Source organism: Schistocerca serialis, chromosome 6 (genome assembly GCF_023864345.2).
Source record: "Schistocerca serialis cubense isolate TAMUIC-IGC-003099 chromosome 6, iqSchSeri2.2, whole genome shotgun sequence".
NCBI lineage: Eukaryota > Metazoa > Arthropoda > Insecta > Orthoptera > Acrididae > Schistocerca > Schistocerca serialis.
The window spans coordinates 477,985,569-478,006,703 of record NC_064643.1 but is presented as its reverse complement, the minus strand read 5'-3'; the positions used below and the strand labels follow the sequence as shown (position 1 = coordinate 478,006,703).

At 43.2% G+C, this 21,135-nt stretch overlaps 1 protein-coding gene across 3 annotated transcripts in view; it reads right to left on the bottom strand.

Moving 5' to 3' along the window:
• The window catches only part of LOC126483888 (S phase cyclin A-associated protein in the endoplasmic reticulum), a 607,888-nt gene that overhangs the window by 124,160 nt on the left and 462,593 nt on the right, over nt 1-21,135 (bottom strand). The gene's annotated exons all lie outside the window — the stretch shown is intronic.

Here is a 21,135-nt window from a genome sequence, read left to right as displayed (position 1 = left end):
AGAGAGAGGGGGTGAGGGGGGGAGGAGGAGGAGGAGGAGGAAGCAGATGGGGAGAGGGAAGAGACAGGCAGGAGGACGACGAGGAGGAGATGGATTAAAAGAAGATTGGAATAAATACATACTCGAGCAACGCTGGGTAGTGAGTTACTATTCTATAAAGAAGAATAGAATGTATGCGGCTACACTCCAAATCACGCTTAAGTGCCGGCGGTGTTCATCGAACCACCTCCACAATAATTCTCTATTATTCCACTCGCGAACAGCGCGGAAAACAAGAACACCTATATCCTTTCGTGCAAACTCTGACTGCCCTAATTTGATTATTATGATCGTTTCGCTCTGTGTAGGGTCGCGTCAACAAAGTATTTTCGCATTCGGAGGAGAAAGTTGGTGATTGAAATTTCGGGAGCAGCTCCCATCGCAACGAAAAACGTCTTTGTTTTAATGATGTCCAACCCAAATCCTGTTATCATGTCCGTTACACTCTCCCGAACTTTCTCGAGGTACTCCGTTAATCCTATCTGGTAAGGATCCCACACGGCGCAGGATTACGGACAAGCGTACTGTATGCAGCCTCTTTAGTAGACCTGTTGCATCTTCTAAGTGTTCTGCTAATAAAATGCAGGCTTTGGATCGCCTTCCTCATAACGTTTTCTAACTGTTCTTTCCCATTTCAGTTGTTCGTAATTGTAATTCCTAGGTATTTAGCTCAATTTATAATCATTAGATTTGATTGACTTACAGTGTAAGTGAAATTTAACGGAGTACTTTTAGCACTCATGTAGATGATCTCACACTTTCCATTATTTAGGATCAGCCGTCAATTTTCGCACCATATAGATATCTTTTATAGAACGATTTGCAATTTGTTTTGAAATTCTGATGATTTTACTTCACGATAAAAGACAGCATCATCTGCTAACAACGTAAGACGGCTGCTCAGATTGTTTCCTAAATCGTTAATATAAATAAAGGAATAGCAAATGGCTTATAACACCACACTGGGCAACGTTTGAAATCACTTCTGTTTTAACCCGATAACTTTCAGTCATCAGTTACTAAGAACTGCGACCTCTCTGACAGGAAATCACGACTCCAGTTGCAAAACTGAGACGATATTTCATAGGCACCCAGTTTGATTACAAGCCATTGTGAGGTACAGTGACAAAAGCCTTCTGGAAATCTACAAATACAATTTGAAATCCCTTGTCGATAGCACTCAACACTTCATAAATCCGTGTTGACTGTCTGTCAACAGACTGTTCTCTTCGAAGTAATTCATAGTGTTCGAACTCCACTGGCCTATGCAACTTTCCAGTCTCTGGGTACGGATCTTTCGTCAAGCGAGCAGTTGTATATGATTGGTAAGTATGGAGCTATTGCGTCAACATACTCTGAATGGAACCTGGACCGGAAGACTTGCTTTTATTAAATGATTTGAGTTGCTTCACTATTCCGAGGATATCTGCTAAGTTATTCATGTTGACAGCTGTTCCTGTTTCGAACAATGGAATATTTACATCGTCTTCTTTGCTGAAGGTATTTCGGAAGGCTGTGTTTAGTAACTCTGCTTTAGCAGAGGTGTCATCGATAATATTCCCATTGATATCGCCCAGAGAAGCCATTAATAGGGTCTCGCCGCTAGCGTACTTTACAAACGACCAGACGCCTGACTTATTTAGCGGGACCAGAAACCCCACTACCCCATTGCGTAAGTCGAGGAATCTACAGCCTACACGGTTGCAGAGCCGTCTGAGCTTCTAATTCAGATCTCCCATTTGGGCCGGCCGGCGTGGCCGAGCGGTTCTAGGCGCTACAGTCTGGAACCGCGCAACCGCAGTTCAGGGCAGTTTCAAACACTGTGCAGGGCAGATTTGTTGCCAGCTGCGTTTCCGTTCATCGATGGAACTGAATTCAATTTCCGTGAGAGTCCTGGCTGTGACAAAAGCGTGATGTCTAGATCTTGGTCTTTTTTCGCTCCCTACAGTCTGGAACCGAGCGACCGCTACGGTCGCAGGTTCGAATCCTGCCTCGGGCATGGGTGTGTGTGATGTCCTTAGGTTAGTTAGCTTTAAGTAGTTCTAAGTTCTAGGGGACTGATGACCTCAGAAGTTAAGTCCCATAGTGCTCAGAGCCATTTGAACCATCTTCCATTTGGCTCTCTACCACAGGTCCACAATCAGTCCTGTCGACTACGCAGCAAATGGTGAGCTTAGCTTTCATCTCGCAAGCAAGATTAGCTGCATTTACCACGTCAGACAGTCGCTCGAAACCACAGAGATCCAAAGAGACACACATAATTGGTCCCAACGTGAGCCACGAGCTGAAGCTGGCTGGCTGCACAATGCGGTCTTCATGGCACCCGGAAGGTCCTGTTCCACGTCTGGCAGGACTCCGCGCGGTATGCACACGGAGTACAAACTGCTAGCTATGGTATTCTTGTAATCATTGACAAAGGTCTTCTTAGGCACTTGTGCGTTTTATTGTTCTGAAGACGGTGTAGTTATATATGCCGAAACCTAGGTTAACACTATGTGCTTTTTTCGCAATCGAGGCGGGTTCCTAGTTTTTTAATACACTTGCAAAATGTCACGGTTTATTTTCCAACACAAACGGAAACGCGAGGACTGCGTCCATTAAATTAACACGCAGGAATACAACTACCAAACCAAAGCACACAGATGGAACAACATAGCTCGCTCCAGGTTACGAACTCGCAAAGTGTTACATGCTGCTTTCTCTTGCCCTGCGGCTGCTGCTTATAGCTATGATCAAAAGTAACGGTTTTTTTTTTAATTCTGAAGGCTTTACACATCCGATTTTCAATTTTTTTTATCTTGTTGGCACACATACCTGTATTACTGATGTATGTTTCAATTTTCAGCTGTTGCGAATGCTTAGTTTACTCTTCACAGTCGAAAAGGTCGTGTGTGTTTTCGAGTGCTCAGCCAGTTTTACTTTCGAAAATAATGGATCAGAATTTGCTTTCAATTTTGTTTCAAAAATTGAATGAAGTACAGCACCGCTTCCGAAATGTTGACTCAAGGTTTTGGCAACTCTACTATGAGTAAGACAAGAGTTTAAGGGTGGTATAAAGGTTTCAATGAGGGTCGAGAAGAAGTACAAGACGACGACCGTACTGGACGCCCTAGCACGTCCATTACCGACGACAATGTGGAAGAAGTAAAGAAAATGGTTCTGGGAAATCGCCGAATCACCATCAGAGAGGTTCCTGATGATGCTGAAATGTCCTTTGGCTCAAGCCAAGCAATTTTTTCGGATGTTTTGATCACGAAATGTGTAGCAGAAAAGTTTATTCCGAAATTGCTGAATCTCGATGAAAAACGACGTCGCGTAGACTTCGCTCAAGAATTGCCGAATGAAGTCGACAATGATCCAGAATATAATTGCGTAGGCTTCTACATCTACATCTATACTCCGCGAGCCACCTTACGGTGTGTGGCGGAGGGTACTTATTGTACCACTATCTGATCCCCCCTTCCCTGTTCCATTCACGAATTGTGCGTGGGAAGAACGACTGCTTGTAAGTCTCCGTATTTGCTCTAATTTCTCGGATCTTTTCGTTGTGATCATTACGCGAGATATATGTGGGCGGTAGTAATATGTTGCCCATCTCTTCCCGGAATGTGCTCTCTCGTAATTTCGATAATAAACCTCTCCGTATTGCGTAACGCCTTTCTTGAAGTGTCCGCCACTGGAGCTTGTTCAGCATCTCCGTAACGCTCTCGCGCTGACTAAATGTCCCCATGACGAATCGCGCTGCTTTTCGCTGGATCATGTCTATCTCTTCTATTAATCCAACCTGGTAAGGGTCCCATACTGATGAGCAATATTCAAGAATCGGACGAACAAGCGTTTTGTAAGCTACTTCTTTCGTCGATGAGTCACATTTTCTTAGAATTCTTCCTATGAATCTCAACCTGGCGCCTGCTTTTCCCACTATTTGTTTTATGTGATCATTCCACTTCAGATCGCTCCGGATAGTAACTCCTAAGTATTTTACGGTCGTTACCGCTTCCAATGATTTACCACCTATGGCATAATCGTACTGGAATGGATTTCTGCCCCTATGTATGCGCATTATATTACATTTATCTACGTTTAGGGAAAGCTGCCAGCTGTCGCACCATGCATTAATCCTCTGCAGGTCCTCCTGGAGTACGTACGAGTCTTCTGATGTTGCTACTTTCTTGTAGACAACCGTGTCATCTGCAAATAGCCTCACGGAGCTACCGATGTTGTCAACTAAGTCATTTATGTATATTGTAAACAATAAAGGTCCTATCACGCTTCCCTGCGGTACTCCCGAAATTACCTCTACATCTGCAGATTTTGAACCGTTAAGAATGACATGTTGTGTTCTTTCTTCTAGGAAATCCTGAATCCAATCACAAACCTGGTCCGATATTCCGTAAGCTCGTATTTTTTTCACTAAACGTAAGTGCGGAACCGTATCAAATGCCTTCCTGAAGTCCAGGAATACGGCATCAATCTGCTCGCCAGTGTCTACGGCACTGTGAATTTCTTGGGCAAATAGGGCGAGCTGAGTTTCACATGATCTCTGTTTGCGGAATCCATGTTGGTTATGATGAAGGAGATTTGTATTATCTAAGAACGTCATAATACGAGAACACAAAACATGTTCCATTATTCTACAACAGATTGACGTAAGCGAAATAGGCCTATAATTATTCGCATCTGATTTATGACCCTTCTTGAAAATGGGAACGACCTGCGCTTTCTTCCAGTCGCTAGGTACTTTACGTTCTTCCAGCGATCTACGATAAATTGCTGATAGAAAGGGGGCAAGTTCTTTAGCATAATCACTGTAGAATCTTAAGGGTATCTCGTCTGGTCCGGATGCTTTTCCGCTACTAAGTGATAGCAGTTGTTTTTCAATTCCGATATCGTTTATTTCAATATTTTCCATTTTGGCGTCCGTGCGACGGCTGAAGTCAGGGACCGTGTTACGATTTTCCGCAGTGAAACAGTTTCGGAACACTGAATTCAGTATTTCTGCCTTTCTTCGGTCGTCCTCTGTTTCGGTGCCATCGTGGTCAACGAGTGACTGAATAGGGGATTTAGATCCGCTTACCGATTTTACATATGACCAAAACTTTTTAGGGTTCTTGTTTAGATTGTTTGCCAATGTTTTATGTTCGAATTCGTTGAATGCTTCTCTCATTGCTCTCTTTACGCTCTTTTTCGCTTCGTTCAGCTTTTCCTTATCAGCTATGATTCGACTACTCTTAAACCTATGATGAAGCTTTCTTTGTTTCCGTAGTACCTTTCGTACATGATTGTTATACCGCGGTGGATCTTTCCCCTCGCTTTGGACCTTAGTCGGTACGAACTTATCTAAGGCGTACTGGACGATGTTTCTGAATTTTTTCCATTTTTGTTCCACATCCTCTTCCTCAGAAATGAACGTTTGATGGTGGTCACTCAGATATTCTGCGATTTGTGCCCTATCACTCTTGTTAAGCAAATATATTTTCCTTCCTTTCTTGGCATTTCTTATTACACTTGTAGTCATTGATGCAACCACTGACTTATGATCACTGATACCCTCTTCTACATTCACGGAGTCGAAAAGTTCCGGTCTATTTGTTGCTATGAGATCTAAAACGTTAGCTTCACGAGTTGGTTCTCTAACTATCTGCTCGAAGTAGTTCTCGGACAAGGCAGTCAGGATAATGTCACAAGAGTCTCTGTCCCTGGCTCCAGTTCTGATTGTGTGACTATCCCATTCTATACCTGGTAGATTGAAGTCTCCCCCTATTACAATAGTATGATCACGAAACTTCTTCACGACGTTCTGCAGGTTCTCTCTGAGGCGCTCAACTACTACGGTTGCTGATGCAGGTGGTCTATAGAAGCATCCGACTATCATATCTGACCCACCTTTGATACTTAACTTAACCCAGATTATTTCACATTCGCATTCGCTAATAACTTCACTGGATATTATTGAATTCTTTACTGCTATAAATACTCCTCCACCATTGGCGTTTATCCTATCCTTGCGGTATATATTCCATTCTGTGTCTAGGATTTCGTTACTGTTCACTTCCGGTTTTAACCAACTTTCCGTTCCTAATACTATATGCGCACTATTTCCTTCAATAAGAGATACTAATTCAGGAACCTTGCCCTGGATACTCCTGCAGTTTACCAATATTACGTTAACTTTTCCTGTTTTTGGTCTCTGAGGACGGACGTTCTTTATCAACGATGATAATGTCCTCTCTGGTAAGCCGTCAGGTATTTTATCGTTTCGCCCAAGGGGGGTCCCTCTAACCTAAAAAACCCCCGTGTGCACGCCACACGTACTCTGCTACCCTAGTAGCTGCTTCCGGTGTGTAGTGCACGCCTGACCTGTCTAGGGGGGCCCTACAGTTCTCCACCCAATAACGGAGGTCGATGAATTTGCAACCATTATGGTCGCAGAGTCGTCTGAGCCTCTGGTTTAGACCCTCCACACGGCTCCAAACCAGAGGACCGCGATCGACTCTGGGCACTATGCTGCAGATATTAAGCTCAGCTTGCACTCCGCGTGCGATGCTGGTTGTCTTCACCAAATCAGCCAGCCGCCGGAAGGAACCAAGGATGGCCTCAGAACCCAAGCGGCAGGCGTCATTCGTTCCGACATGTGCTACTATCTGCAGCCGGTCACACCCAGTGCGTTCAATAGCTGCTGGAAGGGCCTCCTCCACGTTACGGACGAGACCACCCGGCAAGCACACCGAGTGCACACTGGCATTCTTCCCCGACCTACCCGCTATTTTCCTGAGGGGCTCCATAACCCGCCTAACGTTGGAGCTCCCTATAACAAATAGGCCCGCCCTCTGTGACTGTCGGGACCTAGCCGGAGAATCGGCCACTGGCCCAACAGGCGAGGCATCCTGTGGTGGCTCGGAAACGATGTCATCACCACTAGGAAGCACCCCGTACCTGTTGGAAAGGGGTAAGGCAGCTGCCACGCGGCCATATCCCACCTTCGCCTTTCGGCCAGGCACGCGCGAGCCCACCACTGTCCGCCATTCACCCTGGAGTGATGGCTGACCGGTAAGATGCTCACTGCCGGAAGACGCAGCGACATCAGGGGTTCCATGTGATTCCAAGGCCACCGAAGTAGGCATAGGTCTCACCACAGTTGCCCCAACGCCACTACGAGCCGACGCCTGCGCCTCGAGCTCGATGAGCCTAACAGACAAAGCCTCCACCTGCCCCCGAAGAGTGGCCAATTCTCCTTGCGTCCGCTCACAACAACCACAGTCCCTACACATGCCTATGTTTACCCTACTCTATACGGTGACAAATTCCCAAGATAATCTTCTGATGAGCTACTCTGATAATCAAGAAACACTCACTGAAATACGAGACGCGAAAACTACGCTAGGTTGTCCCAGAAAAACTATTTAAAAGCTAAGCGCAGCAAATAAGTACAAAAACGCTTTATACAAACAGTACTCGCTGCTGCTGGTGCTCTCGCTCTGGCTGTCACAAGACAACTGCTGATTCAAGTGACTAGTGGCTAACGGCCGCGAAACAAACAAAAGACGGTTTTAGGGCGCTTTCTGTTCTAAACGATCAAGAAAACACTAAGAAATCTAACACGCGGCCAGAGTCAGTTGAAATAAAAGTTTTCTGTACATCGTACCGCGTCATAACGTAAAAAAAAATTCAACTGGAGAAACCAGCGTTTCGGAAATGGTTACAGTGGCTCTCTTCCGGGTTTTCAGTAGACGAAGAAAAAAGCCACTGCAACCGTGGCCGAAACGCTGGTTTCTCCAGTAAAGTTCTTTACGTTATGACGCGGTACGATACTCAAAACTTTTATATCAACGACCCAGAACTTCTAAAGAAGGTCACAACAGATGACGAAACATGTATCTACGGGTATGAAGTCGATACCAAAACCCAATCGTCCCACTGAAAACTGGCTGAACAGGCAAGTCCGAAAAAAGTTCGACAAGGTCGATTACAGGTGAATGTTCGTCTCACGGTTTTCTTTGATTACTATATGATAGTGCAACCTGAGTTCCTTCCTTATGGTCATACGGTCAGTAAGGAATACTATGTGGAAATTATGCGTCGAAGAAAACGAGCACTATTGTGGCAAAACCACTCGTGAAAACTGTATCACGATAATACTCCCGTTCACACCTCGAGGCTTGTTGGTGATTTTTTGCAAAAGCCTTTATGTTGTCTCAGCCAACGTATTCGCCGGACATGGCTCCCTACGAGTTCTTTCTATTTTTGAGGCTGAAGCGAACCATGAAAGGACGGCGTTTTGCCATCATTAATGAGACAAAAACAGAATCGCTGAAGGAGCTGTACGCCTTTGCAAAAGTGAGCTCCACAAGTGCTTCCGAGACTGAAAAAAAAAAGAAACCGGTGGCACAAGTGCACTAGATTTGAGGGAGATTACTTTGAATGGGAGAAAGCAAAAAACAGAATGGATGCCCAACATCAAGGACAATATAATGTAGTTAAACACCGAAAATAGAACAATGAACCGCATGTACAGCTTTAAATATCTTGGAGAGTAGATCACAATCAATGGGCCAGCTAAAAAAGCTATGAAAGCAAGAGCTAGAAAAATCAAAATAACTTTCCAAAGCATAAGAAATATTTACAACAGAGTGTATGTTTTTCAGAAGTACAAAACTTTATGATAACATCCCAAAAACTGTATGTATGAAGGGCTTTCAATAAGCAATGCAACACGTTTATTTTCTGAAAGTACGTTCACTTCATTCAGGAATCCAACAACGGTATTACTCGCCAGTCTTTTGGCTACAAAACCCTGTTTTTCAACATAATCTCCGTTCAATGTGACAGCCTTTCGCCACCTTACTGGGAGGGACTATGGGCCCGCATGGTACCACTCTACTGGCCAACCTCGGAGCCAACGTCTTAATGCATCAATAATCTCCCCATTATCCACGTACTGGAGTGCATCCTTGATTGGGCCAAACAGATGGAATTCGGGAAGGTGCGACATCCTGCAACACACGTTCGAGTGCCCCAACTGGTGGATGAATGTGTCAGCGCTACCAAGAGAGACGTCCAGTTCAACAGCGAGGTCTTTGACTGTGATCCGTCGACAACTTCGAATAAGAGTGTCCGCACGTTCCAACACTGCAGGAGTCATAGCTGTGTGCAGCCAGCACGCGAGAGATCAGACAGGTTTGCGTGACATTACTGTGATGACGAAAGACGCCTCGCCCGATGACTTACCGTGCTTTTGTCCATTTCCGAGTCTCAGTTGAGATTCTGCAAAGGCCTATGAATATCTGCGATCCTCTTATTTTATGCCAAAAGAAACGACAGCTCTCTGTCTGGAACGCACCTCCATTACAGACGCCATTTTGAAGGGTAAGTATAGCGTCGCCAGCAATCGGAAATTCATGAGACTGTAGGGGCTGAAGCGGCAAGATTCCACGAAGTCCCACATCCGCATTTTTTCAACCGAAACTGGCCGACAAAAAAATGTGTTGCGTTACTTACCGAACGCTTCTCGTATATGCATCTGAGTGCGTGTTTACTAAGGGAATTAGAATGAAGAGAAAGAAAGATCTTACACAAAATAATCATTTCAAATTATAAAAACTGGATTATATTATGTATAGGCCTTTACGGGCGCGCCTGGTAAGCGAGTCTGAGATGGTGAGTCCCGCAGACAACCGGTGACAGAGTTGTCATTGGGTTGACGCAGGTAAGACCTTTGTGGCCACCGCCGAGGAGGAGGGCGAATCTGAACGGAAGTCGCCAGAATTCCAATCTACCTGCCACAGTGCGCATTCACACTGGCCGATTAGAGTGAACGGCCAAAGACGGAGAAATATCGTCACGAATATATATGAATATGAATGATACACACATAGCAAATAGCCTTGTACAAAATTCAGACTCACCTTTCCACAGAGAGTCTCACGGCGGAATTACGAATAATACGACCTCAACTTTTTGTACAGTACTTCATAGCTTATAGTAAGTTCAAGTTGTATAAATACGATAATTATATGAAAATTAGAAACTGCGATACCAAAACAGATATAAGACCTAGGGAGGTGTCGTTCGACAGCTCATACCATTAGCTACCGGAACTCACCATGATCAGTAGTGTACACAAATTTATTTAGCTGGCAGGCACGAAGGCGTGCTGATGAATTTAATTACTTAATTCATTATAGAAAACAATCAATTGCTTAGACAGATACAACAATGTATCTTCGGATAAGACACTAACTTAAGAAATAGGCTTAGATACAGACATTTCATTACGTAAGGACCAATTAATTAACATGATTAAACGGAGGAAGTAATATTCTTGATAGCGGAGAACTGTATAGAAAGGAGTTATTTTGTGTGCAACAACAACAAAAGGAGGAGAAATTCTGTAAGACAGATATCATAAACGTAATCTCATCATTAGAAATAAGCAGTATCCTATGTTTTGTTTCCAAAGATCGCAACGTGCGATTCAGTCAATGAACTATATCTCTAATAATATTAGTTATAGAAATAAGATCGAGGCATGAAGATCAATTTTAGTTTGAAGTTAGTTTCCACTAAATTTCCATTATTCCTGAGCAGTATCCAGTGTGGAACGAGACGGCGCTATGTATGAGCGTTTGCAAGAACAGTTCGAACGTTGAACAACGCTGAACCACTAACGGTTTGGGGAGTGTCTATCTCCAGGTGGCATCAAGGTCGTTTCAATTTTCGAGTAGCTACCGTTTTTGAACTTCTTTTCTCTGTATAGAGTACTTGGAACTTAGAAATATTCCGTGAGTATTTGGAAGACTCTTTACTTTAAACGACAAGAGCAGCTGTAATCAATAATCTTCATATTTAATAGCTGCTGAATGCTCTATCATTTTATTATTAGAATGAGGCTCGAGCTAATGTTATAAATTATTTGCAAGTGCGAAGATTGTTACGAAAGACTATTGAATTCCAATGAACTTACGCGAATTCATAACTCTGAATAATTTTGAATTATAGTGAACTGACTGATATGAATAGCTGCTTGGTTTGCTCCCTCCTTCAGCACTTGTTGCCGAAGCCTATCGTCTACACAGTGACCAGACAGATATTAGTGGTAATCTGAAGTTGCATCTCATATGAATAAACTTTGTTTTAAAACCGTTGTGTGTCGCCAATCTCCACTTAGATTTCGACTCTACAGCCCTGTATTCGTAAGTTTCAGACAGCAGCAGGTCAGCGCTCACTGAATCACAAGGACGTAATATGGCCGTGTATAGTCACCCCCTAAGACAGACCGCGACCCGAATTTGAAGTTACATTGTCCCGCCATACGAACAGCACACAAATCTGATTACAGAGGCAGAGCGCAGGCTCTACAGAAAAAAAATCATGCAAGAAATATATTCTAAAATAGAAAAAATTACGGACACAATACGGAAACGCAATTTCGGTTTTGTGGGCACGTGCAAGAATAAATGATTCCAAGTGGACGACACGCATTTTCAACATTTTATACTTGAAACCGAAACCAAGACTACCATCACACGTAAAAAAAAGAAAGAAAGAAAAACCAAGAAGAAATCAATGTATTACCGGAAGACGCGCTAAACAGATTTATCTTCATAACAGCTGCAGTGACCTAAATGACTTCCCGAGACGAGAAATCAACGACTTGTGGCTAAAGGTCCTACAAACGCCGTGCTACACACTGAGAATCCAGATAAAATGGAAAAGAAAAACTGAGATCAAATACCATAATGTCTGTGAGCGTATCGTGATCCTCAGATGGCGGATTAACGGAAAAATAGTTCAATAAAAATAATGAAAACTGCAACTACTGAGGTTTCGCAATACATGAATTAACACACAATGTTTTTTTTTTCTTTTTGAAACAATAAAAATAAAACCCGGAATACACCAGTACTGAAGAAAAAACTCAATGACGTGTGCAGTACAATATAAGACAACTGAAATGTCTTTTGTGAAAGACTTTCCTACGGCACTACTTTTTATGGCACCTTTTACAAATATTGGAGCGTGGTCCAAGCTTTTATATACTATCTGTCAAAGATCTTTGGCATCGTATACGGGCCTCACCTCTTCTCCGCCACGGTTATCCTATAATCAATTCAGAGACGTTGAGATTCATATGTGAAACACAAAGAAGAATAACAGTTGCTGCTCATGAACTGATCCAGTGGAAATACATAGCCTCTTACGAAGTTGGACTCGTTCAAGCGAGTGAAACGTACACTTATTTATTATTGGTATAATACATTACTGTGACGATTTAATAGTCAATTAACACTTAGAACCAATGAAACTGGCGACGAAAAAAGTGCAGTTCGTGTATTTAAAATACACCTACTGGCTGCTTATGTTGTCGTATTGCATGGCAATATGCGTTCGATACCGACAAGCTACCCGGCGTTACCTGGTTATTTATCCAGTCCAATCTGACAGTAGGCAGGAAAAGTAATGAAATCTGTCTACAGGATTAAAGTTGTGCCGCACATTCCACAGTTACACGTAGCAAATCCGGACGCTACGAATTCGACACTAATATCAGTTGTATTCGATTATCTGCAAATTACACTTCCTTCCCACCCTATCAACCCTCCTAGCGGCGCTTGGAATTTATTTCCTCCACAGTATTTTTACCTAGATACCAACCAATATGTGTTACATATATCCAATCCCATCCCTAAGTGCTTCGGGGAGCTCTGTGTCACGGCATTTTTTTTTTTTTTTTTTTTTTTACCAAATGGTTCAAATGGCTCTGAGCATTATGGGACTTAACATCTGTGGTCATCAGTCCCCTAGAACTTAGAATTACTTAAACCTAACTAACATAAGGACATCACACACATCCATGCCCGAGGCAGGATTCGAACCTGCGACCGTAGCGGTCACGTGGTTCCAGACTGAAGCGCTTAGAACCGCACGGCCACACCGGCCGGCTTTTTTTACCAGATAGTATGTCATACTTGTAGGAAATTTGGTTTAAATTGTTGCAAGCATTACACAGTTATGATTTAGATGTCACCCCTTCTTAATGCGACTTCACCCTCAGAGAATAAAATTCATCAGAACTGTTACTATTTAGAAGGCCCCGAAAACTATAGAACCGACACGTTTTCTACACGTCTTTCCCTTCACTAACTCCACCTCATCTCTAAGAGTGCTAGGAGTGTCTCATTTTAACAGTATATGTTTCCAAATAGTAACTCATGCATGTACCAAGTTGGGATGAAATTGCTGCAGCGGTTTCAGATTTTTAATTAGGTATCTCTACTTCCCTACCCCAAAAAATAGGCGTAACTAAATCATCGGAGTATCAGTTTTGGTTGAAACTGCTCGTTAATACTTGGAGTGAGTTATTTGGGCGAAAAAACGGGAACCAGATTCATTTTTGTACATGGTTTCGGCATTACGTTTTTCAGACTTCAAATTAGTCAGTAACAGTCTAACTGTGCATCTCAAATGTATTTTCGTGTAGCAAAGTACAAAAGAAGTTGTGCTTCTTTGCATACTTATCGTTGTGTTCGGGGGCTACGCCTGGAACTTCTATACGAAATAAAGTCAGAAGCTACCTCTAACGACAGATGGAGTTCACGCCGACTGGTTCAGTCAGTATCATAATGTAAGAACCGACAAAGGTCAAAGAGAATAAGTGGCAAATACACAATTGTGGTTTCTGATTTTCCTTTTTACTTGATATTCAGTTCATACACTCCAACTAAATTCCAGGCTTGTACTACTATAGACAGACTTTCGAGTACAATTAGGCATCCATGTGCTCGAACACTGTAGGCTGTGACGATATAATTCTCTGCATCCGCATTTTGCAAGCCACTTTACGGTGTGCCGTGGAAGTGACTTCTTGCGCCAAAATAATTTCCATCCTTTTTCTCGCCCATTCGCGTATGATGGCGTGGGAAAAACAGCGGTCGGTATACCTCTCTGAGATCACGTATCCTCTCGAAATTTTCAGTAATAAACCTCCACACGATGCGTAACGTCGGTTCTTTAAGCACCTGTCATTGTAATTTGATAAGAATATAAGGAAGACTCTTGTCCTTTCTAAAAGAACCCAAGACTAAATGCGGCACTCTTCACTGGATCATCTTTGTATCATCTATTCATTCCACCTGATGTAAATAGGAGACTTTTTATCACCAACGCGCATCCACATGGAGAGATGCCAACGACCGTTTCATTCAGCCTTACAATTAAAGGGATAGGGAATATTTAATCAATTTAAAATCCAAATCTGGATCGGTTCTGGAGACGTACACAAACTTCCAATTATCACCAAGTAGTACACAATCCTGATGCTTGCACATTTTATGATTCCTTCACAGGAGAGACAAATATCATATCACCATTTTAGCCCGTCGAGGCATGGAAGTATCATTTACGGTTACAAGTGTCTGTGTCTACACAGTGTGTGTTTATGTTCACGTTGTGGACTCCGCGATAATTGGAACTTCGGGTCGTAACTGTAACGTGTCGGATAACCGAAGGGGACCACTCGCGATAAGCGAGAAATCCGGGTTCGGGTGCAGGTCTGGCAAAAAATTTTCATCTGTCGCTAACAGCTGACGTCAATACAGATTCGAAAATGCGAATCAAAATCGTAATATTTCTTCAAGTCGTTAATAATGCGTGAGCTTAAAACGTGTTCCACAATTGTGTAACAGATTGACTTCAGCTATACAGGCCTGTAATCAGGCTCATTGTACTCGGTGGTAAAGTACTAGAATACCCATACAAATGTCTTGGGTCCTATCAACTAACAGCCCTAGGATTTAGTTACTCACAGCTACGCACATAAAAAAATATTTTTATTACATGCCCTTTTTCGGTGTTATCTTCTGACAGTTTATTTTCCATGTGCTGTATGTTCTTTCCTTTTGTCTTATTTCATGTTTTTTTCAGTGTTCTGTTGAATGTAAGAACGTATCTATGAATTTCATTAAATTTATCGACGTCACATATCCTGTAGTGTGATTGGCTGTTAGAAGCAAATCAAGGAAGCGCCATGGTAATTACGAGCTTGCAAAGGTAACACGCTATACTTGTTGGCTGTCGTATTTATATCTGCGCACTACAAAAAGATCCAGTTTAATGCTTACACCGTATTTAAGATTATTAAGAACGCGTCCTTTTTTTTACGATTTGCTGCGCGGAAGTTTCGGAAAATGTGACGTCAACGAATAAAACAGTTATCGGAATAGACTTCCTTCGAAGTAAGGTATTTTCGTTTCACGTCGCATCTAGAGCATCGGGTGTTTACGAGGGAAATGGTAATTTTTATGTCTGTTATACGCGAACCTCAGCCTTGAGAAATAAGTCAAGATCCAATTTCAACATGTAATAAATATCAGTTAATGAACTAGTGGCCGTAGATTTACATTTTCTCTCGGAAATAAGGAAGAAGCCAAATTACGTGTTGTTTCGAAGAAACCACCGATTTCGCGTTATCGTCAATGGCGAATTTTCCTGTCGCTACTTACAACTTCTTTCACTTCTGGCTATGTTTTTTAATGTGCAAAACGCAGGGTTTCGCCGTGTTTCGGAGCCCATGTTCAACTGTAGGTTCTCCTATAACTGGCCGTGCAAGTCAGTTCAAAAGCCGAAGAATCACTAACAGGACCATTCCTAGTGCAGCACAGAGGAGTTGAAACCAAACTTGGCGTTGATGACGGCATTACTGGACTTGTCCAGCGCACAAGTACCGACAGAAGAAAGAGGAAAATCCTCGATGGGCTCTGTAAGCACTGACACACACCGGCTGAGAAGGACCGCACGCCGTGTTATCGGTGCGGGGCGCCTCCCGCGCGCCTCCCCTACCATTAGCCGGCGCAGCATGCGCCACTATCTGGGATTATACATTTCGGGAGAAAGCCGGGGGTGGCGCATGCAGGGGGCGACTCGAGGGGGCGGCGAAAGGGACAGTCCGTCCACACTGCAACCGGCGGAGATTGCGCGTTACTTCGTGAACAATGCAGGCCCGCTCTCTGAACAGCATTGTAATCTATGGTTCGGCTGTCAGACACTCAAGAGGGGTGACTGCTGCAACCTCGGCGGGATGTTCTTTCCACAACTCCACACTGCGGAGGCGTTTAAGACTCTGCATATAGCCGTATACAACACGAAAATCAATTAATCACGCATCAGTGTCGGCGAAAAGCGGACCCATGAAGCCAGTCAACCCAGTGACTATACAGTAATTTCACATCAGCCGGCCAGCAGTCAAGTAGTCATGACAATAGAAGTTTCGTATCGTCATAGCTATGAAATCCGTGGCTTTACAAACAACGTGTCTGAACCAAACTAAACAAACACAGACAAAAAAGTTGTGCTGAATAATTCAAACAATGTTGTAGGGGGAGACAATTAAATGACTGGGGAGTAATAGCGAAGTGAGTCTGACAGGTTTCAATTTTGGGTCCATTCCTACTTTTTATATGCGTGAATGACAGTCCATTTAAAAGTCGTCAAGCAGCATTGGGATTTTGCAGACGATAACACTGTTATAACAAATCCCACTGGAGAAAAAGAAACAGAATGGCGTTTTTCATAAAATTACTAAGTGGTTTTCTGAAAATGGACTCTCCCCAACTCTACTCATGAAACTTCCTGGCAGATTAAAACTGTGTGCCGGACCGAGACTCGAACTCGGGACATTTGCCTTTCGCGGAAAGTGCTCTTGCCCGCGAAAGGCAAAGGTCCCGAGTTCCAGTCGCGGTCCGGCACACAGCTTTAATCTGCCAGGAAGTTTCATATCAGCGCACACTCCGCTGCAGAGTCAAAATCTCATTCTGGACATTATACTCAGTTCTGCGCAACAGAGGTGTAGCAATAACTGACGTAGCACACGGACAGAAATCAGTAAGAAGGGTAAAATGTTCCAACGTGTTGGATGTACATATAGCTTAAAACTTGGAATGGCAGAAGCATACTACTGAGTCTCCTCACATATTTTGCATACCTCCACTCAATAATGTCTTATGGAATAATTTTCTGAAAACTGAGTAGTAAGAACAATATGAAGTGTGTAACCGTTAGAAAGAAAATAGTGATTGCTAAAAACAGAGTAATAAGAACAATAAAACGTGTTTAATGCAATCATCTTGTAGGTATCTCTTCAAGAGCTTACGCTATTAAGTTTCATCATAAAGAATTCATCGCAATTTGAGAGAAGTAATGGGGTCCATATCCAAAACACTTAAAGGAAACTTTATACATAGTAAATCAAGTTTTAAGTCTAACCAAAATTAATATCTTGTGGATGAATCCTTCTATTCCATAGAGGAATCTTTACTTGTAAACTGGCGGCCTGTAGAAGATTTGCATGAATGTGACAAAAATATTGTGTTCATTAATGTTAACACTAATCACGTACATAGAGCGTCTAATATGATTCGTTCCACATCATTCGCTTAAAGGAATTATTTACCATGCAACATTTACGTGATTTTCTTTTTTCCTTCTTTTATTTCGCTTCACAAATTTCAGTCACGGCTAGCTTTGGATTACGCCTTCACCACAACATTTCAAAATTAACAAATTCAGTGTTTGAGTTGCCGATTGTTAGCTTTATTCGCTCTGCCTATTGAACGGTCCCTCCTCTTTTGAGCGACTGATTCATCTCCGGGGATGGCGCAAAAGGGATACGATAAAACTACATGGGTTGGAAAAAAAATGGAAACCCCCAAAAACACAACACATTACCATGCCTAATACGGTGCACCGAAGCAGTTGGACTAAAAACAACTTCCAGTCGTCTCTGAATGTATAAATTCAGACCCTGTATGGTTTTCAGGGGAATCATATACCATTCTTCCTGCAAAATAGTGGAAGGTTCAGGTAACAATGATGGAGGTGCTTAGCAATACCGCACCCTTCAAAGCAGACCACAAATGCTCAATAATATTGAGATCTGGTAATAATTATGGTTACCAGTAGAGATGCAACAATTTATCCTCGTGCTCACAAAAGCAGTCCTGCACGATGCGACCTGTGTGAACAGGCGTCCTGCCGACTTGAACACATTATCACCATTGGGGAGAGAACACTGCATCACCGGGTGGACCTGATCAGCCAAAATATTTACATAGCCCTTGGAAGTAATGCAACCTTCAGGAGTAACCATGAGGCCTGTGGAATACCACAATATGGCTTCCCAAATTACCACCGAACCCCCGCCATGTTTCACTCTTGGCACGTAAACTCCGCCAGAAGATGGAAACCGGGTTAAACATGACACATCCGACTAAATGACATTCTTCCATTGCTCCATAGTCCAGGTTTTACAGCTTTGGCCGGCCGAAGTGGCCGTGCGGTTAAAGGCGCTGCAGTCTGGAACCGCAAGACCGCTGCGGTCGCAGGTTCGAATCCTGCCTCGGGCATGGATGTTTGTGATGTCCTTAGGTTAGTTAGGTTTAACTAGTTCTAAGTTCTAGGGGACTAATGACCTCAGCAGTTGAGTCCCATAGTGCTCAGAGCCATTTGAACCATTACAGCTTTGGTACCATGTCTTCCTGTTGCAGACATTTGTAGACTGAGGAGCGTTTTGGAATTCCAGCTCCCCCTGCAATTCCCTGCTTATGGAGCTCCCTTCAAGTAGTTTTGATCCTGACAGGGTTCGCGATTACGATTCACCTCTACAGTGACTTTTGGAGCAGCCGTCCTATTAATTTTCGTCACCATCCCGTAAAATGAGCGTCTGTCATGATCACTCAGCACAAATTGCCGAATGCGATGCGACTTTGCAGATGTTGTTTTTCCACTTTACCTGTATGCGGTATAAATCTTGGATACGGGGCGTCTTGACACACCGAACACTTCGGCTGTCTTGGTTATAAAAGCATCCACCATACGAGCAGCAACATTTTGCCCACTTTCGGGTTCATTTAGCTCCGACATATGGCAACCGTGACTACAAAGAACACTGTTCGACCACGACTGACTCTTGCAATGTAATGACGATACTGCATATGGGTCGTTGTGGTCAAATGCAACAGCGTAACTTGCAAGCACGGTTAGCATCAGCATTTACACTGAGGTGACAGAAGTCCTACGATACCTCTTAATATCATGTCGGACCAATTTTTACCCGGCGTACTGCAGCAACTCGACGTGACATTGACTCAACAAGTCGTTGGAAGCCCTTGCAGAAATGCTGAGCCATGCTGCCTCTATAGCTGTTCATAACTGGGAAAGTGTCGGCGGTGCAGGATTCTGTGCACGGTCTGACCTCTCGATTACGTCTCGTGAATGTTCGATGGGATTCATGTCAGGCGATCTGTATGGCGAAATCATTCGCTCGAACTGTCCAGAATGTTCTTCAAACCAATCGCGAACGATTATGGCCTAGTGACATGGTCCATTTTCATTCGTACAAACTCCATCGTTGTTTAGGAACATGAACTCCATGAATAGCTGCAAATGGTCTAAAAGTAATCCAGCATAACCAATACTTGTCAATGACCGGTTCAGTTGGACCAGAGGACCCAGTTCATTCCCTATAAACACAGCTCATACCATAATGGAGCCACCACCAGCTTGCAAGTGCCTTGTTGACAACTTGGGTCTCATAAATGTTCGATGCGATTCATGTCAGGCGATCTGGATGGCCAAATCATTCTCTAGAACTGTCCAGAATGTTCTTCAAACCAATCGTGGACGATTATGGCCTAGTGACTTGGTCCCTTGTCATCCATACAAACACCATCGTTGTTTGGGAATATGAACTCCATGAATAGCTGCAAATGGTCTAAAAGTAGTCGAGCATAACCAATTCCAGTGAATGGCCGGTTCAGTTGGACCAGAGGATCCAGTCCGTTCCCTATAAACACAGCCCATACCATAATGGTGCCACCGAAGCTTGTTGACAACTTGGGTCAACGGTTTCGCGGGATCTGTGCCACACTCGAACCCTGCTATCAGCCCTTACCAACTGAAACTGGGATTCATATGACGAGGCCGCGATTTTCCAGTCGTCTAGGGTCCTACCGATACGGTCACGAGCCAATGAGAGGCGCCGCAAGCGATGTCGAGTTGTTAACAAAGGTACGCGCGTCGGTCCTCTGCTGCTGCCAGATTTCATCACACTGTCCTAACGGATACTTTCATCGTATTCCCACATTGATCTCTGCGGTTGTTTCACGCAGTGTTGCTTCTCCGATACCTCTGACAGCTCTACGCAAACGCCGCTGCTCTCTTTCGTTAAGTGAAGGCCATCCGCCACTGCCCTGTCCGTAGTGAGAGATAATGCCTGAGATTTGGTATTCTCGGCGCACTCTTGGCTCTGTGGATCTCGGAATAACGAATTCCCTACCAGTTTCCGAAATGAAATTCCCAGGCGTCTAGCTCCAACTACCTTTCCGGGTTCAATGTCTGTGAATTCCCGCCGGGCGGCCATAATCACGTCGGAAACATTTTCGCGTCAATCTCTTGAGTACAAACGACAGCTCCGACAATGCACTGCCCTTTTATACCTAGTGCACTCGATCCTGCGGCCATATTTATATGTGCATATCGCTATACCACGACTTTTATCATCTCAGTGTAGATTCAAGCATGCACCTCTCGCCGTGTTTCCTTGTTTTTGTTCAACCCTTGTACATGTTTTCCCTACATCTCATTAACCATGGTAATGTGTTATACTTCTGGCGTTTCCATTATTTCTGTTCACCTCCTGTACGTATTATACGAATACAATACGGTGTTGAAAGATGATGATAAATTCATTAACTTATATCCATATTCGATAACATACTAATATGAGTAAAAATAAGAATGAAAATAAAATGGCAAATAAAATGCAACGCATCACACAGAAAGGGAAATACTGCAAATTATGTGTCCAATTATAGTTTATTTTCTGTATTATTTACTAATTAATTAATTTCCATTATTATTGATTTTATTGAACATCTGAAGATGACTTACGTTGGTGAAACCGGTTTTTGCTAAATATTATAAAAAACTGCGATTGTGATAAAGATTTCCTTATAAATAAACCTCTCGATCACGTGATATTGATTAACGACAGAAATAGGACTTCAGAATTTACCATATCTTTCGGTTAACTTAAAGACATAA